We start from the raw sequence: 27611 nt of genomic DNA on the forward strand, positions 1-27611 counted from the left end.
GTAGTATATCTCTTAGTATGAATATGAATGTTGCAAGTTATGTTTTTTAATTATTACATTTGAATACATTCCATTTTCATTGTTAATTTTTGTACATGCTTGTGATAGCAATAAAATTCAAGATAAATGGGAAAAAACTTTTTGTTGTGTGCTATTTAATGAAGAGCCAATTTAAAAGTGCAGTTCTTACTATTGTGTATATTATTCAAATCATTTCTGCGCAGTATCCAAGGGAAAGTACCCAAAGGAATGTTACTGATTTGAAAAAAATGAATAAAATGGCCGTGAGAATCTGCCATTGTCTAAAACAAGTGTATATAAATATATTTACATATGATCGAAAGAATTGATGTTAAAAATCATCAGCATTACTACTAATTATTGTACTTTTAACAGCTTGCTATTTAAAAAACACTAAATGATTTTTTATTAATTGGAAATAGTAGTTCTGTTACTTTTTTCTGGTAACTTTCAAACATTGCATAGTTTATATGTTTTTTAAAATATTGCCACATACACTAAATATGTCTAATAACTAATATAATATTATTTGTTAGGTTATCTCATTTCAAATATGAATGTTGGAAGGCTTTTTTGTTATAAGACTTAGGTATGTTTCTTGTATGAAATATTTTTAGGTACAACTCTGATATACGCCCTAATTTCACCAAATCTGGCGATATGTGTTCTGCGCTGGTTTTTGGCGCGATTGCGTGTTGTATGGCAACCCTGTTGACGTTGAAAAGTCTGTCGCTGGAGTTCGTTGGTTCCCGTCATGCTTTGTGTCTGAGAAGCTAAGGGGGAAAGATTTAATGGTGAAAGTTGTTGAATTGAAGTTCGGCATAAGGAAATATCGTCGTGGTCATCCTGTTGAGGGGCAATGGGTATTTGGAGGTGTGGAAAGAAGGTATGGGAGATTATTTTTAGTGGTTGTGCGTGATAGAAGTAGGGATTTGTGATTATTTGATATTTTATTTATTTGTGAACGATAGTATGAATTTTCTGGATAGTGTGTCTGGCTGTCATATAAATACGATACTAGTGATTACGTGGCGGCATGTTAAAGGCGGTATGAAATTGGTATATCTGCTCTTCGAAAAAGCATTAATGGTAAGTGCATTTTATTTTATTCTTGTTCTTATTTTGTAGAATGTAATGTTCATTGTTTTTTTTAGTATGAATTTCTGTTGTTATTGTTGTTTTTTTGAATTGTTTGAAATTTATTTTAGTTATTTTGTTGATTAGTGCGTACCATCTGAATTCTGCAATTCGTAGATGTTTTTTAAAGTTGAAACAGAACGCTGTGTACATGGTATTCTTTGAAATTTATTGTTGTTATGTTAATTTATTAAAGTGAGGTGCGGGTAGTTCGTAAATTCGTTTGTTGCCTAAATTGTGCAATTCGTAGATGTTTTATTAAGTTGAAACATGATGCTGTGTACATGGTATTCTTTGAAATTTATTGTTATGTTAATTTATTAAAGCGAGGTGTGCGTAGTTCGTAAATTCGTTCGTTGCCTAGATTGTGCCATTCGTAGATGTTTTTTTTAAATTAAAACATATCGCTGTGTACATGGACTCTTGTAAAATAATTTTGGTTAGAAACTTCACGGTTTTGCTATCTAAATTTTTTGTTTTTGTTTCGGATTTTTAGCTTAAATTGTGTGTTCAAAACGTGGTTTTTGCATTCGCGAAAACCGTGTTTTTTGGAGACATTTTAGGCTTAAAGTTCGAAATGTAGACAAAAAATTTAGATAGCAATATGGCAGCGTGGAGTTTCTCGCCAAAAATATTTGGCGAGAAATTTGGCGCCTTGAGGGCGCATATCAGAGTAGTTCCTATTTTTATCACATTTATTAGCTAATTTGTATAGTATTTCATTTACATACATATTGCAGATATAGAAGTTGGTGGTTATATATTTTTCTCTGGAACACGAATAAATTAGTACTTGAACCTAGGTAAAATATTAATTATTATCTTAAGAAACCCTTCCCAATTTATCATGACAGTGGCAATTTTCAATCAGAGTTTAAATTCTTGTAAAATGTTCGTTTGTTTTTTCGTTCTTTCAATTATATTTATGCACAAAGTTAATTAAAATATCTGTAAAAATTTTAAAAAGTGTATATGTATATAAAGCCTCCTTTCTTTCAGCTATTTTAATTAACTAAGAAACATGATAAAGTTATATTTCCGGCGAAAATTTAAAATTCCAGATGACTTTCCGACGATAATATCGGACGGAAAGCTCCGCCATGTTTATTAAGTGTCATGGCCTTCTCCCTCTCGAAGGTCACGGCTCAGCGCAGGGATCGAATCATGGACCTGTGGTGCAGCTGCGCACGTTCTAGCCAGTGAAATGCCTTACATACTCTCCTTTTTAAAGAATCATCATCCACCACCTTTTTTTAGTTCGGGCGCTACTGTAGAATGAAGCAGGAAGACGCGAAAAATGAGCAAAACCCTCCCCGGAACTCGAACCACGGACTTCTCGAATACGCGCCGAGCGTGCTGACCATTACACCACGAAGACATGCTAAGAAGGCGGGAGAAAAACCTTATAGTAGGAGCCAAACATGGCACAAATTTGTCCAGCATATTCGTTTCTGTAATCCTGGCTTGTACTCCTTTATAAGTACCGGACATATTAAATCCGTTATCGTAAGATTGACAAAACATTGCCCATTATCCAAACCATCAGGTCTCAGTTTTTCCGCAATTCTTTGAAAAATACATTCTTCTGTCTTTCCACCAACTTCTATGAAATCAATAAATAATAAAGCTTTTCTTTATTTCACACACATCACCAGATACTTTTACGTATCAAATCACCTGGCTCATTTGTTCTGTATGCGACACAGCTGGAGTGCAATCGAACATTATTGTATAATATTTGGCTTCTTTGCTATCGTTTAAAGTGCTGTTGCGAACTGCTTTCGCCATTATATTAATAATTTAATTTTGAATTATTATCTTTGATAAATATGATACTTGTCCCTTTTTCAGGTATTCTATCTGGTACTTAAGAGTTATGTTTGGCTAGCAGAGTCATTAAATTCAAAAAATTGCCTTAAATAGGCCGGGAGACTGTTAGGGGTTTCATTAGACCCACGGAAAGAAAGAAAGTTTGTTGAAAGATACGATACAGCATTCATAACTATCTGTAGGATCTCTCTCCATTTTTTTCCCTCTGTGTGAATTAATCGCTCAATGTCATGATCGATGCCTTGACACGATTTCATTTGTTGTAGTCGAATTTTCCGCATACTCATGCACTCCTTGTGGATTTCAAATGCTTCGTGCTCAATTAACCTTTCTGAAGCTTTTCTCCAGTTTATGAATCCTGTAGTACACAATGCTGATGTAGCGGCAGTGGCATGTTTCCGGTACATCTTACATGGCGTAGAAAAGATTGCATTGTAAATTTTAGAAGATATAAGGCAATATCTTTTAATCTTTTCATTATTTGCTAATATCCTATACCATGATGAAGATGTCAAATATCTGCCATCACGTTCAGTGGACCTAAGGTTTCAGGTTTTCTGGATGCTTTTCGGCTAATAATATAGCTTGACTGCTTAAGAAAGATCTTTGCTGATCGTTCATTTTTTCTGTGACTGGCCAACTACCTGGGTAGGAGAAATCAAAAGTTTTCAAGCCTTTTTTCTTCTGCCCACCCGCACCTAAATGAGAAGATTCTTTATATCCTAATTTTAAGTCCTCTATATGTTCGTTTGAGGTCGATGAAGAAGGTTGTTCTCTCAGTTGCTGAAATGTAGTCGGTTTGAGGATGATAGATGAAGATTCTTCCTGTTGGTCATGCAAGTTGCAAGAAATATCAATATATCTTAGAATATCGACATCTTGGGAAGTTACGGCAGGATCTGACGGTTCGTCTTTTTTCGTGAAGCCATTTTATCATTTTAGTTGCAAATTGTTTTCTTTGTTCGGTCTTATCTTTTGCTCTTTTTCTATATTCTGCTCCTGACAGTTTTTTCTAGACACTCTTATGATGTCTTTTACCCTAAATAATAGCAGTATGACTTGCCTTAAATAAGAAAAACTAAAAATTGACGTAATTACACTCAACAATCTTAAGCCCGCGTCGCGGACGCTCGCGCTAATTAAATGGTTGCATCTAGCTAAATATTTTGAGAAATACTGGAAGCACACATGTTAAAAGAAAACAGGAGAACAAAAAAAAACCCTTCAAGCTAAAAAAAACTTAAAAAAATTAAAATAATAAATCCATTTCTAAAACCTAAGTTGCCGACTAGCTGCAAAAGATCAAAATCCCTTACTTTATTTTTTTCTTAGAGACATAGTCTACGTTTACGGTCTGTTGTATATTCTGGATGTACATAATATTTGAGCTCACCAGCGGCCGATCAGTAAAGTCGCTGAACACTGGTAGTTCGGTCCGAAGTTCGAATCCCGCGAACGGGCTGGCTGCATGGGCGTTTTCGTGGTTTTCCCCATGTGTAACGTGTATACGAGCCAGTTTCTGTTAGAAAGTCCTCCACGAAGGCATCCCTCCCCTTAGGCAGATAGCCCTCGAGGCTTTGCCATAATCATACACACATAATATTTGAATTACTTCATTGGTCCAGGATGGTCCGAGGTTAATTTGTATCGTGTGTTAGGAAATAGTTATAATTTATAATGCTTTAATATTTATTTCCCAAGAGGCGTCGGTATGAAAACAAGGCGCCTCTATACTATCTATCTGTTTCTCATTTGAATGTTTCTCATTACTAGAGGGAGGACAACAGGACTCCAGGCATCACTTACAAAGACCAAAGACTAAGGCGTTTACGGAGTAAATTTGTAATAAAATTACAACTTAACCTCCACATCATCGAAATGAAAATTTTAAATACATAATGGAAAAAATGGCTAAACAGACCCAGAGGAAGCCTATTAAGTGTTTAACAAAGATAAGAAGTCTCCTGAGAATAAGAGCAAGACGTGGGTAACCCAACTGCGCGAATTAAACTATTAGCTTAAGGACCTAGTGACCTCATAAAGCGAAAGAAGTTTTCTTCTCCCCTTAGTGTGAACACTCCAAGAGGTCTTCACACTCTCCTCAAAAGACCCCCATTTCAAAGAACTAAGGTTTACATTTAGTTTTACTTTTCGACATAGCAGCCAACGAGAAAAGAAAATACAAACTTGTAGCAAGGAGGACTTGCTACAAGTAGCTCTAGTGTACACACTTGCTACATGTAAGTGTGTAAGCTACTACTAGTAAGTAGTGTTGCTTGTAGTCTCTTTGATACTTTGATACTTTTGATATGCCTGTTTCAGCAGGAATTATATTCCGCTATTACAGGCACCTCAAATAACCCCGGTTAGGGAAGACACAACATACAGTGCTTCGCAGGAATACCTTGATAAGGGACTGCAGGAAGATTGTGTAGATGTGGCCCAGGCCAGTGTAAATGAAGAAGTCATACTTTGCAACTTCAAAATAAAGTAGTCTCAATCAAATGTGTTCCATTTATAAGGATACACTCATGTCCATAAATTAAGGATAATTCGGAGTCGCGCGGAAATCGAACTCTAAAATAAATATATCACCTGTAAAATCACTACACACATCTTCAAGAATCATATGCAAATTTTAGGAAGTAACCAGGTGACACCGATAGTACGTCACAATGACGAGAGTGTAAGAGAGTGATATATAAGGAATACAAGCAAAGAAGTAAAATTGTTCGCAGGCGCTTTATAAGCATTTCAGTGCAATAACCGAATAGTTATGACACAAAGGACGCATTTGGATGATTTTTTACGTGGTAGAATTATCGGCCGTCTGGAATGTGGGCGTACCCAACTGGAAGTATCAGACGAACCTGGAATTGTCAAGAGTGTCATCTCCAGGCTTTGGCAACGATTCCAAGATGATGGTAATGTGAGTAGACGTTACAGCACAGGTCGACCCAGAGTGAATTTGAATTCTCAACGCCAAATGAGGACCGGTATTCGGCAGTTACTGTCGAAAGAAACAGGCGGAGCACAGCCTCAGACCTGTCTCGTCAGCTCTCTTCAGCCCCTGGTACTGCAATTTCGAGGCAGACCGTGTACAGACGCTTAGGGCAGATTGGTCTAAATGCTCGTAGACCTGTTAGATGCGTTCCACTTACTGCAACTCACTGTCGCCTGCGGTTAGCCTGGAGTAGAGAGCATGCATTGTGGACACCGCAACAGTGGGCTTGTGTGATGTTTTCCGACGAGTCCAGGTTTAGCTTACAGTCTGATTCTTGCCGGACTTTCATATGGAGAGCTCCAGGTACCCGTTACCACCAAGATAACATCATTGAACGACACCGTTACGGTGGTGCAGGAGTGCTCGTTTGGGGTGGAATTATTCTGGGTTCCAGAACTGACTTGCATGTTCAAATTGGAACCATGACAAGCCAAATCTGTCGGGACGTCATTCTGGAACAACATGTACGTTTCTTTCGGGGCGCCATGGGCGCACAATTTGTGTTTATGGATGACAACGCCCGTCCTCACCGTGCAAATTGACTCCGATTGAAGGCATCGTAAGCGAATGCCTTCAGTCGGAGGATATCACCCGTATGAACTGGCCAGCATTCTCACCGGACTTGAATACAGTAGAGCACGTGTGGGATATGCTTGGCCGACGAGTTGCAGCCCGTCAACAGCCTCCTACATGTCTACCGGAACTTCGGAGAGCATTGCTTTTTGAGTGATGTAATATCCCCCAAGATCAGATCGATAATTTGATACTCAGCATGCCTAGGCGTTGTACAGACTGTATTGCATCGTCTGGGAGACATACAATGTATTAACAATCATACCAACCATGTAATATTGTTTTTTAGTAAATAGGTTTTTTTTTTGTAATTTGCTCTAGGGAGAAAAAATCGCTGATTTTTTTAATAATATCAAACATATAGCATCTTTTTTTGCTCTTTCCCTTTTGTTTAATAAATAAGCTTTACAAATAAGTCAAATTTGGTTTGCTTCTAACTCTTCCTTTGCTTGATTTTGCATTATCCTTAATTTATGGACCTGAGTGTAAATGACTTTTTGCAGCAACATCTTCGGGTTCGTAGAAATAGGGGAAGAAAGCGCCAGGCAGTTCGTAGTTTCTTCTTTGTCCGTCACCCTTCGTACATTAAGGTGGGGGATGGAAAAGTTGGCCATTGTTAGTTGTCTTGGAGAATTGAGGGGGGCTTCAATTAATTCTGCTGAGTTGGTATATGACCGGGCAAGACATCCTGAAGCGAGCCTTAATAAAATGGGCAATTATTCACTGTGGTAAGGTAAGCGAACAGTAGTGGAAAACCAAGTGAGGCTGGTTAACAACCCCTAGACCTACTATATTTAGGGAGTGTTTTGTTGACAGAAGCACGAGGCTCGGAGACAGGGTCGTCTGACCTGGAGTTCTGAGTGACACCTGGAGTCTCTCTATTGTCCTCTCTCTGAGCTTATGTTTAGAGTCGTATTTGGCTGTACTTAGCTTTCTTTTAACTGTTTGTTCCATTAAAAGATTTCCTAGTAATTAATTATAAATATTCTTAAAAGAGGTTTTTAAACTTGGCTTTAAAACTAGTAATGTTGTATCAAAATTAGACAACATTCCAAATACGTTCCAGCGCCACGCTTAAATTTGCACCCGCTAGATCCGGGACGCGTAATGGCAGACCGCACATTGAGTTGAACAGTGTTAAGCGAATTTCGCTGACTGCGCACGCTTGATGGTGTACCTTTGGCGCGGGAAGAAATATTGGCGATTAAACAACCCTACGCTAGCTTATTGGTGATCTCCATGGCTGTCGAGTGTGTTCGAGTGATCGTATGTGTGAATGAGTGTCTACTATAAATTAAGATACATCTTACTCTGAACTACTTAGTATGCTTATGCACTAATTTTTGCATTTTCTTAATTCATATATTTAATTAGCATTATTACAAAATTAAATAATGTCTGTAATAATTGTAATTGAAAAAATTGTATTTGAAATTTATCCTCTTTCATAATAACCACAATTGCCTAGTACATATTCATTAGCAAAGCATACAATTAAGTGCTTCACAGTATTATTAACATTTACTTACATCTCAGACAATCACTTACATCTCAGACATTTACTTACATCTTAACATTCCACTTCCAGAAACAACGGTCAAAATTTTTCAGCTGCCATTCACTGTGCCAATGCCTAAAATTAAAATAATGATTCAAGTATTGAAAAACCTTAGATCATAACTTGGTCATACACACAAAATATATTATTATTTTTATACCAATGAAATGATATGTTGTTCAGTGCTGACTGAATTATTTAACAACACGAGAGTGTCAATGGTTGTGAAATCACATCATAATAAGAAGAAAATTTATAAAAAATGAAATAAGACGTTATTGTATTTAAATTTTACTAAGAATGATTATCTAATAACTGTAGTTCATATATTCATCTCTGGTACACACTTTCCTCAAATTATCTTTGGCTACTATAATCTGTATAGTCAGCTTGACAGATACAAGCAAATGATGATTTACAGTCATAATTGTTATCTTGCCTTCCTGCTACATGTGCAGTACATGTACATGTTTTCCTATAACTTTCATGATGGCATACAGACTTTTCACTGCAGAAATATACAATTTTATGAAGAACTAATTTGCAATAATATATAGCGCGCATGAAAACAATCCAAGCATTCTTTGTAATATTTAAGTGCAATGTTATGTAATCATTGACGAAAAATTACATACATCAAAATATACTTTATTGTTGACTTTAATATTACTTTAGGATTATTAAAAATTATCATCAACTCCTACATGCTGTGCAATTATCTGCCTTTTAAAAATAGAACTTGTTACATTTAATATTTCATGAGGTTTTCCTATTGAATAGATATTTGATAATATAACAAGTTAAGTAAATTTGAACTAATTATATTTTATTTTTACCAATTCTTTACAGTTATACCACAATTCATTGCATTGCGAGTTCATTACATTATTTTATATCATATTAACTTCAACCAAAACATTTCAGCATATTTTGAGATAAAAGACCCAAGTACTTTGCATCAATTTTAGCTGTGATAAAATTACGCTGTAAATACTAATAGTTTTCTTTTTGAAGTTTCTTGAAAATGATGTTTCTTTTCGAAAGAATTAGAACAGTAAGGAAACAAATCATTCCTTAAAACTTTTTTCTTAATGTTACATTATATAGAAATTTAGGAAATGTTAAAAAAAAGTTAATGAACTGTATGTGTGTTAAGAAAGGTAATACTGTGACATAATACATAAACATACTAACACTTATAAACAACATATCAAATTTACTGAAATGGGAAAATATATACATACCTGAAAGCAATCTTGCAATAGCATTTGGTTTAAAGCTCTTGCGCTATCCACTGGGGCATTTGTATTTACGCTGACTTCCTTTACCCATTTTTTGCAATCTTCAATCGAATCTATACTTGATCGTATTATTTAGGTTTCCAGTTGTTGGAGCAGTACAAAAAAAAAAAAAAATCGTATTTTGCACTGTAAAACATTATACATTATTACACTGTAGGAAGATTTAAAAGCCAGATTTTTTTACAATCAGATGGCGGTACATCTACAATATACCGTACTTATCTTCTTTTCAAATCGCGCCAACATAGTAATTACGCCAAATTTTTTTCTGAGCATCTGCAGTATGCGACATTCATTTAACACTGTTCAACTCAATGTGCGGTTTGCCATTACGCATCCGGGGACTGCTACAAATAATATCCTCAACAGATCTTAAGTACTCATTTTAAAGTTTCATACGTGAAATATCGCTGATGCCATAGTTTGAAGGAAAAAAACTTCTTTAGAAAACTGATAGTTTCACTCTTTGTCATTTACTAAGTCTCTTTCCGTTAAACTAAAATAACGGTTAATCAGAGGTCAGTTAACCTATTCAGGACCAGCGTCACGTATACGCGACGCTACGATTCCACGCCTACCAGCCCATCGTCCTATATACGCGACGCAACGATTCTGCTCCTCTCAGCCCAGCGTCGCGTATACTTGAAATTAAAACGGAACGATGTATTTGAATTTTTAAAAGCTAGTAAATGAAGCTAAGTGGTAATTGTTTTCACATGGGTTGATTCATACGGCATTTGACCTTCATATACTGGCATTATTTTCTGTTTTGTGCTTCTGGTTTTGAGAGAGTTATTGAAATAAACAAACTGAAAATCACGGCTTTTTATAAGTGCGCCTGTGAGTTAAAGGGTAACAAGTGTTTTTGTTTATTTCGTTAGGATTTTTTTTGTTTGTTTTTGTTTTTCTATTTATTTTGAAACTTAATATAAACTTTCTTAGTTAATTTAAAAGTAACATTACAACATTATTACAGAAGAGAAAAGACTATTAGCTTTCTCGACTCGTAATGCGTCTTGCCTGCATTTGTCAGGAAAAAGCTAGCGTGTTTGTTTTTCTTACTCGATTTAATAGGTCAAGGCATTATATATAATGACACAGGCATTATATTTTGGTATATAATGCATTTACTTTACATATAATGTAATTATATATAATGTATATATTGACGTGATCAGTAACGGATATCCCGCCAGTGGCGGTCTTTCCTTGATCCCTTTCCGGTCATCGTTGGCGCTGCTTTCGATTTAGAAAAACAGAAAGTTTTATAATATAAACCTGATGTCACACAGGGTTTGAGGATGAAATATTTCTGAGTGTCTTTTGAAGAAGTTTTGGGACATGTGTTTGGGTTATATTCAGTTTCATTCTGTTAGTCATGGCTAAGAGACCTTACTTATAAACTTAAAAATTTGTTCAAAATCACCGGACACTCCACCTTTCCGTCTAACTGGAAGAGAGTTTCCGAAAATTTACGTTGACAGTAAAGGTAATAAAGGTAGGAGAAGATGCGTTGTGTGCGCTAAAACCAAGGAAAAGCGAAAGCAAACAACGTACTCGTATTTTGAGTGCGAAATATTCAATGTAGGACTGTGTGTCAATCTTTGTTTTGAATTATTTCACAAACAGCAGAATTTTTAAATTGGAATTAATTACCTACAGGTAATTCTTTAGTTTTTTTTTTTTTAAATTTCGTATCTGTAAATTTTTTTTCATGTTTATAGTATTTATTTCTGTGTGTATAGCTATGATTTTAGTATTTTGCCTGTTTAATTTATTTCTATTAATGTGATATTCTTTATATTAATCCACATTAAAAACAAGTACTTTAAATACGCAACTTCAAAAATTGAAGTCATAATATCAAAATGCTGATTTTATACGATTTTTTTTTTTTTGTAAAATTAGGCTTCACTGCTGAAAATGCGCGGGCCGGGGCCAACGATCCACTTCAGCGGTTCCGGTTCCGTGACTGCGCTTCGTTCTCCCTCCGCTGTACCTTAAGGGGTTATAAAACCACAGGAAAGTGGAATACTCCATATTATAATTAACAGAAATATACTGTTAAAATTTTTAGTTATATTTTCAATTAGTTTAATCTGGAGAGAAATTTCAATTGGTTATGTATATAAATTAAATTAGGATTCAAAGCAAACAGAACACATTAAAAAAATGTTTCTGTTTGTTTACATTACTATCGTATTTCAGTAGAAGTCAGTGGAAAACAAAAGATTAATAACCGTACACTTGAATTATTTTTATAGTCGAGCAATTTACTTTTAACAAATCATTTAACAATGTTTGTATATTGCGGATTATCTAGAGTTAAATTACGTATTGTTGTTGGTAAAAATACAAGGCCCAAATACATCATTTGCCATCGCAGTTGTTATCTCTTGCATTTTTCTCTTCTTTATAGGTTGACAGTTTTGTTTAACGTTGATGGTTTGTGAATAGTAATTTTCCCATCGTTTCGCAAAACACAAACTTCTTTTTTAAAGGGTCCGGTTTATTCAAAACTCCGTTAATCTGCTACTAGTTAATCGAGAGGTGACTGTTATAAACACACGTGGTGTGTTGATTTCTGCATCCAATGAAAGCATTTTCCGACAGTATTTTACCGCTTTCCAGCTATTCGTCTCGTTTCTTCTATGTATGAGGTATTCCTCATTCAGATACTTGTTTATTTCAAGGAGTTTTCTTGACATAAAGTTTTTACACTTTTGTCCTGCTTTTGAGGCTTTTTCGATATTAATTTCTGGCTTATATATATATATATATATATATATATATATATATATGTGCAAACACAGACGCCAGAAATTAATATATTAATATACATGTAATCTAAAATAAAATCTTAATTTTACTTAAAAACCCTTTAGCCTCATTCTTAATTAGAAAATTCTCCCTTTAACTAATATCTAATTTTATCACATAATATGTCCTGTTTAATTTCAATTAAAATTTAACGCGCGTTAATTAACTGGAAAATCTTTCGAAAAATGCTTACATTAATGTATACCTTTAAATTCCACTTGTAAGAAATATTATTTGAAAGTTCTTATAATACTGTAGGAGGTGCCAAATTTACATCTAATCTCGTACAAGCCGACTTCATTTACAGCGAAAAACTATAACACTTTCGTTAACAACAAACTTTTAAGAAAGATTAAGAAACCCGAATTGATAGCAAAATTTCAAACCAGGATGTTTCATGTTCTAAAGCTTGTCTTCGCCAATCTAATCTAATCTAAGAAAATAAGCCGTACCGCCAAAATTGGCACAACCGGCAATTTAAAAGAAACAAACTGAAAGATAACTAGATAAACACTACAACAGAATAAGGACTACTTATCCAAAAACTCATCCTCCGCTGGAGATGTGTCGGCGCCGCCAACGGGTCATCTCGACCTTCATTCAGAATAGAAACCACCTATTTCTTAACATAAAATGACTAAACTGAACTCAAGACAACTGCTAACCTAAACAAAAATTATAAAATACAAATATTGCCCAGCTTAGCGAACAATAAGCATTTACAGTTTTAGTAAATTATACATTGTATGTATACAAATTACATTATAATTTATGCAATTCAACTCAAAAATTTAAGCAATTAAACAAAAGGATCGAAATATACATAATTATTCAAATTGGTAATAATTTTTTATAAGTCCTAATTTAGCTTTATTATTGCTATATAGATATTTTTCATTATTTATAGATATATTTCGAAAATATTCTCCTCTAATTTCCTTCGTTAAGGCACAGTCCCAAATGTAATGTCCATTAGATGCTCCAGATGCATCCTGACCACATCGGCAATGAATATCTTTCCCATGAAACCTTTTTAGATATTCTGGAAATTGGCCATGTCCTGTTATCAATTGATTTAGCAATCTATTGTAACTTAATCTTTGCTCTTTGACAACAGGAAATATTTTATAAACCTTTCGTCCAGTTTTGTCATAATGCCATCTTTGTTGCCATGTGTGGAGAATCTTGTCATGTAGTACACTCTTAATATAATTAAGAGATAAAGGAACCGTGATATCAATATCTGTATTATAGCATGCTTCCTTAGCAGCAGAATCTGCTGCTTCATTTCCATGAATATTCGAATGTCCTTTTATCCAATTTATATGTAATTTCATTTTTGAATTAATATTGTGAATATAATTTCTGACTTTATCTACTTTTGCAGATAAACATTTTCTAGAATTAAGAGCTCTAAGGATGCTCTGGGAATCTGTGAACACTGAAATCTCCCAATTTGTAATATATTTCTCATTTTCTTCCTCACTAGCCCATCTTGTGGCGTTTTCAAAGGCAATAAGTTCTGCATCAAAAATAGTTGAATTATTATTCAATCTTAATTTAGATTTATATACAAATTTATTATTTGCAAAAGCAACAAATGCTGTTCCAACATTTTTATCAATCACGGAGCCATCAGAGAATAATTCCAAACCAACGCCAGTTGGAAGAAGTGTCTTCCAGGTAACCTCTTTAAATTGTGCCGGATGAAAATAAAACTTTTCTAATTTTGGATCAATTTCTCTATTAGAAATCTTCAGGTCACAATAATCTATATTCTTCTTCATATGAACAGCTTTATAAATCAGCGTTCCAGCTTCAGCTACTAAGTCTATAGGCGTAACCCCAGCTAAGACCTGTAGGCTGGTGATAGAGACTGTTCTGTAGCATCCCGTAATGGTCTTCCCTCTGAATCTGTAGCAATTTATTTCTCACCCTTTCCGTTCCAGTCCACCAAACGGGTGAGCCATACAAGATTATTCGTTCAATTCCTCTATTGTATAATTCTTTTAAAATACTTTTACTTTTAAAAGAATCCATACATAATAATCTATTCATCTTATTCATAATCTTAAAAATTTTTTCTTTCAATTTAGTTAAATGTGGCAACCAACTTAAATTTGTATCCAAAATTATACCTAAGTACTTAAGTGTTTTTTCGCTGCGGATTCTTTTTCCATTCCACGTCAATAAAGGTAATCTGATTAATTTTGAGCCTTTTGGGATTGTTATCATAGCCATTTTATCTTGACTAATATCCAGCTTATTTACTTTACACCAGTTATAAAGTTTATCTAGAGCATTCTTTGCTTTTTCTTCTATAATTAATCTATTACTTCCAGAAATCACCAACACAAAATCGTCAGCATAAGCCTGCAAAAATACACCCTTTTCAAATTTCAATTGTAAGGCAGTATCAGCCACCAGGTTCCAAAGTGTAGGGCCTAAAACAGAACCCTGAGGAGCACCTTTATTATAATATTTCTCAATATTTATATTATTTCTTCTGTAAATAATTTTCCTATTATTTAGATAACTATTAATAATATTGAAGAGGTTTTGAGGACATTTTAAATCTAGAAGTCTTGATTTGATGCTGGGCCACTATAAGCTATTAAAGGCATTGCTAATGTCTATTGCAATCAAAGTAGTATGTAAATTCTTTATCTTATTAATTCTTATAGTGTCAATAATATTATTAATTGCCAAGATAGTATCTTTTCCTGGCGTAAATCCATATTGATTTGCATTTAATAGATTATTGCTACCAAGAAAATAAACAAGCCTATTGTTAATCAATTTATCGAGAACTTTACCCAAAGTGGGTAATAAACAAATCGGCCTGTAAGAAGCCGCTTGCTCAGGAGCTTTATCTTGTTTTAAAAGCAAAACTAATTTGCCAATCTTCCATGTCTCAGGAAAATGTCCCCGTTGAAAACAAATATTAAATAGATCCAAAATGAATTTCCTATTTACATAATAAAGTTCTTTATAAATTTCCAAAGGAATGTTATCATGACCGGGAGCTTTATTCATTTTCATACTCTCCAGAGCAGCAGAAAGCTCATCGGCAGTAAACAAAACATCATTAAAAGACTCCAAATCAACTTTTATTTTCCTTCGGATATCCCGATGTTCACTTTCATCCTCCTCTTCTTTATCTTCCATAAAGTGGAAGTTCATAATTTCCTTTATTGTATCTTCTGTATTTTCTGTGTAAGTACCATTACTTTTACGGATAGCAGTAAAAGTGACAGGATTCATCTGCTTATCTGTGGCAATTTTAAAATACGTGTCAAAGGGACTTTGCAGAGACAATTTATCCTATATTCTAATCCAGTGATTTTCCTTTGCAATTCTAATGTTCTTTCTATATATTGCAAGATGTTTACAATAAATTTTTTTATAATTTAATCTATCTTCGCCACAAGAATTCTGAAATCTTCTTCTAGAAGCTCGAACTTTTTTCCTTTCAGTATTTAATCCATTATTCCACCACGGAGAATAGTTTTTCTTTTTTCCTGTATCGTTATAATTAAACCGAACATTTTCACATATGTCACATATGATTGAATTAATTTCATGTAATTGAGATTCTATATCTTCATTGATTTCAATGCCAGAAAAATTTTCAAACATAAGCTCCTTTAGAGCAATCCAGTTCAATCTCTTCAACTTAATTTGGTTATTTTGTGTATCATCAATTATCACATTTCGAATCTCAAAATGAATATAATTATGATCACTAAGGCTAATTTTATCAGAAACTTGCCAATTACATATCTCAATATCTTTAATCAATCTGGAAGCAGTGATATCAATCCATGAATTTCCTAATACTGAAGAGTATGTGGGAAAACTGTTTCTATTGTTGTTTACAACAAAGTTATTTTCAAGCAGAAATTCTGCTAATTTTTTCCCCCTTGAATCCATGTGGTTTTGGCCCCACAATGGATGTTTACAATTGACATCACCATTTATTACTAATGAAGTATTTTTAAATCTATCAAACAAAGACGACAAACAACGTAAATGATCATCAATAGTTTCTGACGGGGAAAAATAGCATGTAATCAAGAGAAAAGGACTTTTTCCATCCACCAAAACAGCAACTATGTCTTTAGAAGCATAAATTTGTAAAATGGATAAATTTTCATTGAATACAAAGACACCAGATCTTATGTTCTCACCTTTATTATAATATGCTCTGGCACTTATTGGTAAACCATATATCTTTCCTTGATAAACATAAGGTTCTTGTATGCAGATCAGATCAGTATCACTTTCTGTAACCTCAACTCTCAGTTGTTCTGTGGCCTTGATTGCATGATTTAAATTGATTTGACAAATTTTAATTGTATGAGATTTACAAATCATAATCAATTTTTTGGTCAATAAATCAACTTGTCTAATATAACAAAGACATTCTTTAAATGTATTTTCATCTTTAGCATTAAGGCCCAGTCCAAATCTCGAATTTGCTATTGTACAATTATAACATTTATAATCTGTTGCGGTACATTCAGTTTGAGAGTGACCTTCTAAACTGCATTTATTACAAATAGAGCTTTTTGTACAAGCTTTTTTAGTGTGTCCAAAACCATAACATTGGACGCATCTGGTAACTCTTTATATTCTCTAATCTGGTGCCTTGTCCATTTTAAATAAATTTTCTTGTCTTTCATAACCAGATTAAATGATTGTGGGTCCAAGGAAACGATCCAATGACATCCCATATTTGATTTCATATTGAATCTCGGTTCTATAATCGCATTCTCTAGAACGACATTCTGAGATTTCAGTAAATCTTTTATTTCCTCTCCATTCAAGGCAGGATCAACATTATAAATCATAATTCGTGGATGTATTTTCTTAGGTCTTTTTACATCCAATTCTTCTTTCAATGTACTATTTTCTCTTATTGCATTTTCAATTATTGACAAATTGTCGTATTTAGTGACCTTAATCAATACTCCACCATTTTCTATTTTTTGTACTCTCTGCACACCTATTTTAAGATCAGTTGGAGAAATGTTTTTAATTAATTTCTCCTTTACTTGTTCAGAAGTTTGATTCCTTTCTTTAGGATATATTAGAGTCACAAATTCTACTTCTTTTTTCTTAAAACATTTTGTTCTAGATCGTGATCTTGATCTTTGTTGAACATTTTCTGCATAAGTAGCAGCTTGCTTTTTATGCTTTCCTCTTATAATATTTTCTCTTTCGGCCAATCTTCCTCTTAGTTCACCATTTTCAATAAGAACACTATTCATTGCATTCTGCAGTTTTCTAAATATTTCTCTAATTTTATTACCTACAGATTTGTTCACCTTATCAGATGGGTTACCTAAAACCTCATCCAATTCTTTAGAGTTTTCATTAATAAAGGACAGTACGTTGTCAGCGATATAAGATACAGTATCTTCCGATCCCGTTGAAATTCTATCTTCTTTTTCAAGAACTTCCCGCTCATTATTCGCCATCCCACGCAGAAAGACTAACTGAATGGTGCACCAAAACTTCAATTGTAAATAAAGGTATCCATTATTAGCCGTGTTCGAAGTTTGAAAAGCTTATATCTCTTAATAGACTTGTTGCAAATGAGTAAAATTTTGCATAAATATCCAAAAAAGTGTATAGAATGAAAGCAATTTATATATTTACATGGTGTATAAACTTCAAATAAACAGAAAAACTTTACAAACGTATGGAAATGAGCCACTCAGAAATTCAATGTAAAAAGGATTGTAACTTTCAAAGTACTTAAATCTGAAGCACAAGACAAAGCACGTAATTCAAGAGTAGCATATAATTAATAAACATGCATTATAAATCCACTTGCATGGTCTTTAAATATCAAAATTAAGCAAAAGTACTCACATGCGTATGCTAATGAGCAGCTTGACACGTAGAAATTTTTAATTTTATTTTACTTTGTCTTCGCCAAAGTAAACATGCAGTCTACTGCCTGCTCATTTCATCGCTAGATAAAGATTAAAACCGTTTGCTAAAAAATGTGAAGTAACTGCCGTGCATCTCATCTTATATGCCCATTATTGCAAGTTTATGCAGTGCTTATGTTTGAACTGCTTTAAGTACTCCAGGAATGTATCTTCATCGAAACATTTCTCGCATCCTTTTTGTAGTAGTAACATTTTCATGCCAGTTTCAACGTCATATTATGTCTAAATTAGAGGTATTGTTTCAAATAAGTGCAAAATTGCTTATTATCGAAGAAAAAGTGTCTACACACCAGTCATCATTTTCTATTTATGTGACATTATCTTATAAGATATTTCACCCACCTTCTTGGCATGCCTTCGTGGTGTGTTGGTCTGCACGCTGGTCACGTTTTCCAGAGGCCCGCGATTCGATTAACATACGAAATGCATGTTAACACAGGGTGCCCCAATTAACATGATAAGAAGTAAAACATCGCAAATTAGCTACTACGAAATATAGCCGAATGAGATCAATTTTAATTGGTTAAAATTAAACTAGTTTCATAAAGGAATTTTCTAGATATTTGCCTTCTGAAACTACAGTACTAAATTTAGTGTTTCAGAATGTATAGCTTCATATTTATAAATGATTGCTGAGTTTCGATTATTGAGCGAATGAGGGTAACTTTGCGAACAGTAGCTTCAAGGTCCCTCACGTGAAAAAATTGCAGAGTTAAGATCTGGGCTAAATGAAGAACATTAGATACAATTCGATGAATTCAAACTCCAACCTCTGCGTCAACTGCAATGAAATTGAAGATGCTAAACATTTAGTCGAGACCTGCTCACTTTTAAAAGATATAAGGAAAGAATTTATCAAAATGGAACTTTCAGAGTGGTGGGTAGATACCAGCTTAATTAAATTTACTTTGTTGGCTAGGTCTTTACTTGAGCTGTGAAGCGACTGTTCGCTAAGTTCAACTGTATCAATAATAACACATGGAAAGAGTGAAAAGGCCCTTTTATTCACTCAAGAAAAGTATTTACAGTCGGCATTCTTGGTGCTTACAAATCTATGCCAATACTTCTAGCGGCAACTCAAAATAGAAATGTGAAATATAAAACTAAGCCTCAGTGAAATTATCAGCTGAAGGTGCACAGAGATATTTAACGAGTAGTTGGCTCTTGGCCCTATCACCGACGTAGACTAACAGGCAGTCTAAATGCACGGCTGTGAAATAGCAAGCTTAAATAGCTGAGAAACAACGTAGCTGAAAGGCAGAACACGTTCTTTCTGTAGTAATCCAGATACCAGCTTAAATAGTATCTTTCTACCCTACTTTGCATACAATGCGAAACTGAAATCTCATTCTGGCAAGAAAGCGCAAGTTGAAAACAAGGGCACTAGGAAAGATTGCTTCAAAACAAAATTATCTGTTAAATAAATAAAATAAGTTGGGAGAGACTATAACTATAACTGGGAGAGACTAATGTAACTATAGGGTCATTTGTGGTCATATGGGCTGGCTGCTCCTAGCAAACAAACAATTTCATGAGAATTTCATTGCATATAATTCTATTTTTCTTTGACGAAATGGTGTTTTTAGTCTAAAAAATATTTTCCGTTTTGCGGGGACGATGTCCGTTCTATGTGACTCACTATCTGTTAAGCATATTGTGACAATAAGAAATTCTCGATTCAGCAATTTTGTCCCATCAGTCGAGCGATAAAAGTCTCTGAACATAGGTTGTTCGACTCCAGGAGAACGTGCTGGCTACATGGGTATTTTAGTGGATTGCCCCATGTATAACGTTTACGAGCCATTTTCTGTTAATAATTTCTTCATGAAGGCATCTCTTCTCTTAGGTAGATAGCTTTTGCTTCACCATAATAATAATAATTAAAAAAATGCTCTAGCAACTGCAGTTCATTGCACCCAGTGAGAGTACCTTCTTTTAATATTAGGTCAACTCTTTAGAAAAGTGTTGAAAATCACACAGCTATTTTTTGTGAATTGTGTGGAAGCACCTTAAACGGAAAATGAATTTTCACACGGAAGAAGCGGATGTGGGTTATAACATGGAACTAAGGAAGTCTTTAATATCCCTTTTTAAATTCTAATGAAAACCTACCTTCAGTCATTTTGCGATAAACATCAAATGATACACTGGAGTAACTGCAACTGAAATCTGGAAAAAAGTGTACTTTCCGAATGGAAAGGACGGGCTATTTTAAAGCTGATATAAGTCGTTTTAAAGCTGATATAATTCTTTATGCTGTAACACGAACTCACCTACATATATTCTTAATTTAAATCTAATTAGTGACTTAAGAACGTTATTTTGGATTGATTTCTTGCTTAAATATTTATTATTTTATAAATTAAGGCACAGCACTTTTTCATAATTAAACATTTTAGTATTTTTAGAAAGAATTTAAATTATTTATTAACAAAATGAAAAAATATGGTTCTAATATATATTATTAGCAACAAAAAATTCAAAACACTGTATTAATTATCTTCTCAGGTAAATGAATTTTATTAACTTAAAACAATGTAAAGTACGAAATTGAGAAAACTGCATTTATAATTTTCAGCATTTCCTAGTTTTGATATCGCTATGAAATTTACAGGTCTGATAAACGTTTTAAGCACATAACGAAATTCTAGCCTAAAATCTGGAAAGATTTTTTTTTAAAATTAAATTCAGGTTGCATAATATCGTAATTTATATACAAATACCTTGTGATCGAAATTAAAAAATGTATACTTTTAACAAAATTCATCGCCCAGCCGATAATTATAAACATCTCCTTTTTAGCATAATAAATAATTTTTTACAAGCAATAACCCATAAGGTTATTACACTACACTGTGATATATGATTTAGTTTAGTGAGTCCTCTTAAATGCGTCCTTTTCTTCCAGGATCACGTTGTAAACAGACTTTGGGAGAGAGGCGATGAGAACTGCATTATCCAGGATTGATAGCAGCTAAAATCTGTACTCTTATATTCTCGGCTCTGGAGTTATACTGTACACGAAGCGGGCAATTATTTGATCCTCTTGGTAGGTTGCACAGCAAACCAGTCTCATTAGGACACCATAGCTCCTGGTTGTCTGGTGGACGGAAAATTAGGTGAGTATCCGCAGTTGTCCTGGACGTCTTCAAACATGTCTCCGTGTATTAAGTGACGAAGCCACGCAGCAGGTTGCTGGGAATCTTCCTTACCCTGTATATAAAAACGTTGGGATGTTGTGCATAATTATTTTCTTCGCATAGCGTAATTTTAAAGTCCAAAATATGAAAGTCCATGGTAAAATAATGATGACTAAAGAAAAAGCAATTAAGGCATGAGTTTCTGTGAAGCAATTATAGCAATAAGTTGTATTAACATGAAGAAGCAATTTAGCGCTGAATAAACCGCAATTTTAGCAATTTTGGCATTAAAAAGGCATAACATAGGCTTAAATAAGTAGAGATATAGCTGCATCTAAATGCTGTATGCACCATTCAATTCAAAATCGGAGAGTGTTAGTTAACTTCTGGAGATTTGGAGGGCGTATCTCTTCCCTTGGTGTCGTCCGTCTAACTCAGCTGGAGACTCTGTGGAGGAGTGCTAAGTGAGGAGAGAAAGTGCGGTATAAAAATTTGCTATTAGCAGGCATAAAAGGGGGGCGGAGTTTCAGATCCATACTTTTAGAGGTTTGGTAGAGCCGAAAAAGGGGAAAAGATTACTAAGTCACATGACTATCTACTGCTAGGAGTTAAAATCTATTTAAGTACTAATAAACTTATAATATATAAAATCAGTAATCATTAAAAGCTGTGAGGCAGAGTAAATAAAATTTAACTTAGAATTGATAATTCTTACAATATTCTACACAGAGCGTTAGTTTAATGCTCTTAAAAGAGCTCCAGGTCTTCTAGCATTGTTAACATCCTTATAATCATAGTTAAGCAGTGGTATACTAACATTTTCCACTTTATGAATATTTCTAAACACTTCTTGACAATTTTTGCCATAAATATTTTGATCTCAAGAACTTTCAGTTCATTATGAATATCAATATTTCTAATAAACCAATGACCCTTGGTAATCTGTCTTCGTGTAACATTCTGCAAAACTTGCAGTTTTTTCATGTGAACTGTACTGGCAAAGCCCCAAACAGGACATGCATAGGTAATAATGGAACGCAACATCGCTTTATAGAGAAGCAACTTGTTATCTAATGATAAACTGAGTTCCGAGAAATTAAGGGGGCAAGTTTTTGTTTAGCAGCTCGGAACTTATTAATTACTTGTGTAGTGTAGGGCCTCCAGGTTAAATTCCTATCCAACCTAACACCTAGGTATTTCACTTGCTTAGCCCCCGGGATGACTGTGTTATACATTTTTGTGCATTGATCAATCCTTCTTTTTCTTGTAAATAATACTGCAACAGACTTATCCCCATTTATTTGGATTTTCCATTTTTGAAGCCAGGCTTCTAGTGCATTTGTATGTCTATTTGTAGTGATTGTGCTACGTGGTTTAGAGATACATTTTTTGCTAGGATCGCAGTATCGTCTCCATACATGCCAAGAGTAATGTAAGGGGTGTGTGGTATGTCGTTCGCATATTATAGAAAATATATTGGTTCTATCAAAGACCCTTGCGGGACCTGGCAAGTACGTTTCTCTGAGTGGAATATGTATTTTTATAGTGAACGACAAAGTGCCTCTCATAGAGATAAGATTTAGTGATGTTTATGATGTACCCTGGGAAGCCCAGGGAGATGAATTTATAAAATAAGCCTTCTAGCGAAACACGGTAGAATGCCTTCGATAAATTGAGAAAAAGAGCTCCAGTGCTCTCCTTTTCCTTGAATCCCTCCGCTATGAACTCCGTCACTCTATACAGCTGGTGTACTTTGGAGTGTTTTCTCCTCAAACCATGTTGCTGTGGTATTAGGATCTTGTTAGTGTTGATATACTCCAGAATTTTGTCATATATGGCAGCTTCTGCAATTTTACTGAGCGTAGATAACAAACTCACAGGACTATAGAATGTAGGATTATTAGCTGGCTTAGTAGACTTCTGAATAGGCAGCTGCGCAGCAGTTTTCCAGTTCTTGGGGAAGTAGCTGAGAGTAAGGATGAGGGTGATGATTCTAATAAATTTATACAGCATCACGTGACCCATTTCACGTATCATTTGATTTCTTATTCCATCTATTCCTGAGCTTTTATTTACTTTCCTTTTCTGGGTATATTGAATTACTTCAGACCGTTTAGCCAGACGAATGTTGTCTGTGTGCGACCGTGAGAAATATAAACTATTCGTATAGCTAACTGTGCTTTCAGTGCCTGAGTCAGAAATGTTGTTTATGCAAAACTGAGTAGCATAGTTATCAGGTAATGACTCAGCTTTCTCAGTTTCTGAGTAAGCGATCACGTTTCGATCATTAAGGGGCGAAATATTAGTGTAGCATCTTTTATATTTGGAAACAGCTTTCCAGATAGAATTATCATCATTTGAAAGACTTTCCAAATATATAAACCACTCATGTTGTGCATGTAAGTTAGTGTAATGCCTGACTATTTTGTGTAAGACATTCATTATTCTTTTATCCAACGGACAGCGAGTTCTCTGCCATCTTTTCCGCGCTCTATATCTTTTCCTGATTAATTTTCTGATTTCAGGCTCTCTGGTCCTCTGTAATACTGGAACTTCTTTACTATTATCTTTCAGTGTTTTTTGAGAGTATTGGTGAAATCTTCTACTACAGCGTCTAACTCATCCTCACTCTGTGACGTTGGTAATGTGTACTGTGTGTTGTTTAGAGCTTTAGTTCGAAGCGGACTACTCCAGTCTCTTAGAGGCAAGGTTGAATGCACGCAGCACTACTGCAAATATGCTTGGCGTGTATATATATGTGTGTGTGTGTCGGAAATAAAAATGGAAAAAAGTAAGGAAGGTACCGTACTAGCTTTAATTTGCAATAGTCCCTTAAGAGTTCGTTTTAATGTGGTTATGCCACTTTAATCTCTTAAAAATAATAACTTACTTACAATTAATCTCTCTAAATTAAGTCATTTTAAAATTAATCTTTCTCACGTAATTTTTACGTAACGATAGTGATGCGGGCATTTACATAACGCTTTGATCAATAATAATTTTAATTTTGCGAAATGAAACTCAAACAACTAATCAAAATTAAACGGAACCAAACTGAATTACCATATCCAGGCTTTCGAAGTATAATCTGCACATTTCTATGTAAGATAAAATACTGTTTCAATTTGCAATAGCCCCTTATTTATCCTATTTAACTTCATTATTTTCCCTTTCCTCCTAAAAATAGTGGTACGCTTATATTAAATGCTACTAAGCTGCGTCATTTCAAAATGAATCCTTCTCACATAATTCTTATCTAAAGTCAAGGAGGCAGACACTTAGATAACACTTTAACCAATCATAATATTCAAATTTTGAAAGTGAAACTTAAATTAACCAATCAAAAAAGCTAAAAAAATCGATCAGTGTTATGCTTACCATCGAGATATCATCTGTGCATTCCTTTTTCACTTTTCTATCTTATTGATATGCTTTAGAATATTTTTTTTTACTCACTGCAGAGACGTCATAAAAATTTTAAATTTGTTAAGAAACGTGCGCATGTCTTGAGCCAGCTTATCTACGTGTGTCTTCATCAGAAATATTTTGCGAGTTCGTAACGCAAAACCAAAAGAAATAATTAAGTCTAAGATATAAGAGATAAATACAGGATGCGGCAGGGGAACTCCCTTATTTGAAACGCGCGTCATCTAGCGACATTTATTTCGAGAAGAGTGGGGTGGCGCTCATTGGAAAAAGCGGGATCTAACGTTTTATGTCATGTAGGTTTAGTACCGATCAAGCAGTGGACGAGAGAGGAGCGCGGGTTCGCCGTGGAGTCGTACTTTTCAACGTACTACATTTTCATCCATATAAATTGGCAGTGGTGCAAAAACTTAATCGACGCGATTTTCTTTCAAGAAAATATGCATGCAAAGCGGTTCTTGACAATATGCCTAATCTCCTTGAGTTCTTTAGCGATGACGCTCATTTACATCTTCTTTCCGGTTGCAGCATGCATTAAGCAAAACATGCGATAATGGAGTGGCACGAATCCCCGAGAATTTCATGAGCAGCCCCTCCATACAGAACGTGTGACTGTTTGGTGTGCATTGTACACAATAGGCATCATTGGACCATGGATTTTTGGAGAACATTTCCCTGGACGCCTTATCTCCTTACGGGGCGATCGTCAGTGGCCAGTGCGCTCGTCTGATTTAGACCAGTTTGATTTTTTTTGGTGGGGCTATCTGAAATCTCTAACATCTAAAGACACTGACTTAACTGAAGAACAATATTCAAGCTGCTATAAACAACATACCCGTTGATACGCTGATAAAAGTGGAAAGAAACTTACAAATTCGACTATCTCAATGCATTGACCAGAACGGAGGCCACGTTATTACCACCACCATGATATTATTTTTAAGCTGTAATAAAAAAAAAATTTTAAGTGTCTCTCTATAACTTGAGAAAAAAATTAAACTGATATCTCTTATACTATTTGTGTTATTCATTTTTAAAATAAGGTAGTTTCCCTGCCGCACCCTGTATAATATTAATAATATAAGATGAAAACTGAATTTAATTTTACTATTCTATGCATAGAGAAGTGGACAGCATAAATAGCAAAATGCTTAGGAAGAGAAAGAAAATAAATATTATTGTTTGTGTGATTATCCTCTTAAAAAGGTAACTGTCTTACTGACGCATAATCTTTTATATTTTTATGTCCCTTACCACCACTCTGCTCTGCTTGAGAATCATTGGGGCTCCGTTTCATTCAAAATTTTTCCAGTTTGATTTGATATTGTCTACGTTTTAAAATATTTCTTAAGAAAGACATGGCATTGTCAATGAAAATGCTTATGCTGTGTAGCTTGCTGCTGATTTATCAGGGTGATATTGTTATATGAAAACTTTGCACCTTCCACATTTTTCACAAATTTCTTGGATCAAAGTACTAGAATCATTTTACATTCTAAACTTACATGAATCCTTTTTTCTTCGTGTGAAGATACTATTTCTACCATAATCATCTTTTATTGCCTCTCAAATGGTTCCGGTTCTTGGATTAAATTTTTCACCTTGTTAAATAGATATGAATGCCTGTTTTTGTGATTAGGTTTTATGACAATGTGTTTGATTAAAGTTATCTAAAATAATGATATAATATTTAACATTGTCCTGTTCGTTTAAGCTTATTTATGGTATTTGAGATGTCAATACAGATTTCAGGTTTCACAACTGATGGGGAATACAACGGTATACGCTAAGGAAAATTACGGAAATGAAATTAAAAAATAAAAACAAAAGATTTATTGTTCTAAAAATATTTAATTATGCATTTGGTATGGGCAATAGCTACTAGATATTTACATTTTGTCCTTTATTAGCTTATCTGCTACCTAATAAAATAAATTAAAAACATAGAATTCTCGATTATTTGTGCATATTAATGAATAAATATGCAAGTATAACAAATTCATAAGAGCCCTTATGTACTTTAAAAACAAGTCAAAATTTTCAGTTGTTTTAAAGGAAAAAACTGATACAGTGCATTGTTTAATGCTGGGTTTAATTAAAATAATAAGAAAGCTTTTATAGACTTTCAGTTTCCCTTCCAAAAGGTTTTGGTACATTCCTTTTTGTTTCGGAGCAACAATGACACATATGATATGAGAAAATGCGAAGAATACTACAAAAAGTTCTGATATCATTATCGAACTCAGTTTATTAACCTATAGTTTAATATATAGTTATCTATCTATGTCAGTTCTCTCGAACCATTTATCTTTGCTTTTTTACATTTACTTTCACTTTCTTTTTTAGCTCTTCTATTGGCTGCACTTGCGTCACTGCATCCAGGTTATCTTGATGTACACTGCTGGCCACCGCAAATGCAACACCCTGAAGGAAGCATGCAAATAACATGAAATTTACAATATGCATTAGCGGAGGTAAGATATGTAAGTGATTAGAATTTCAGCGCAGACGCACATCACGCGAGCCTGTGGCGCCACTTCAAAGCGCTATTTAAGGCTTGGAGTTTTCGACGATTTCAAGTTCGGCAATTGTGTTTTTCGTGTGGTTTATAAAAAAAAAACAAAAAAACAACAAAAAAAAAAACGATCAATTATCCCTTGTAGTAAACAGCGATAATCGTATGATCAAGTATCCGAGTTCGACAGAGGAAGGATGTGGATTACCTTTCAGGAAAATCGGTAGTCGTTGTTGGACGAAACCAAACAACTGTAATGCGGATATGTGATCGTTGGATGCAGGAGGGTACGACGGACCGACGTGTTCGATCGCATCCACCTC

The 27611-nt window shown here is 34.4% G+C and overlaps 1 long non-coding RNA gene across 1 annotated transcript; it reads left to right on the plus strand.

The window, feature by feature from the left end:
• Positions 1-772: 772 nt before the first annotated feature.
• LOC146993272 (uncharacterized) lies at positions 773-27252 on the plus strand. Its single transcript, XR_015038514.1, has 3 exons — positions 773-1110; positions 21116-21326; positions 27120-27252. It is a non-coding gene; the product is annotated as an uncharacterized LOC146993272 (long non-coding RNA).
• The last annotated feature ends 359 nt before the right edge of the window (positions 27253-27611 follow it).

Source organism: Stegodyphus dumicola, chromosome X1, assembly GCF_044657685.1.
Source record: "Stegodyphus dumicola isolate Sdum_Otavi_A_Nest chromosome X1, ASM4465768v1".
In the NCBI taxonomy this organism is placed as follows: Eukaryota; Metazoa; Arthropoda; class Arachnida; order Araneae; family Eresidae; genus Stegodyphus; species Stegodyphus dumicola.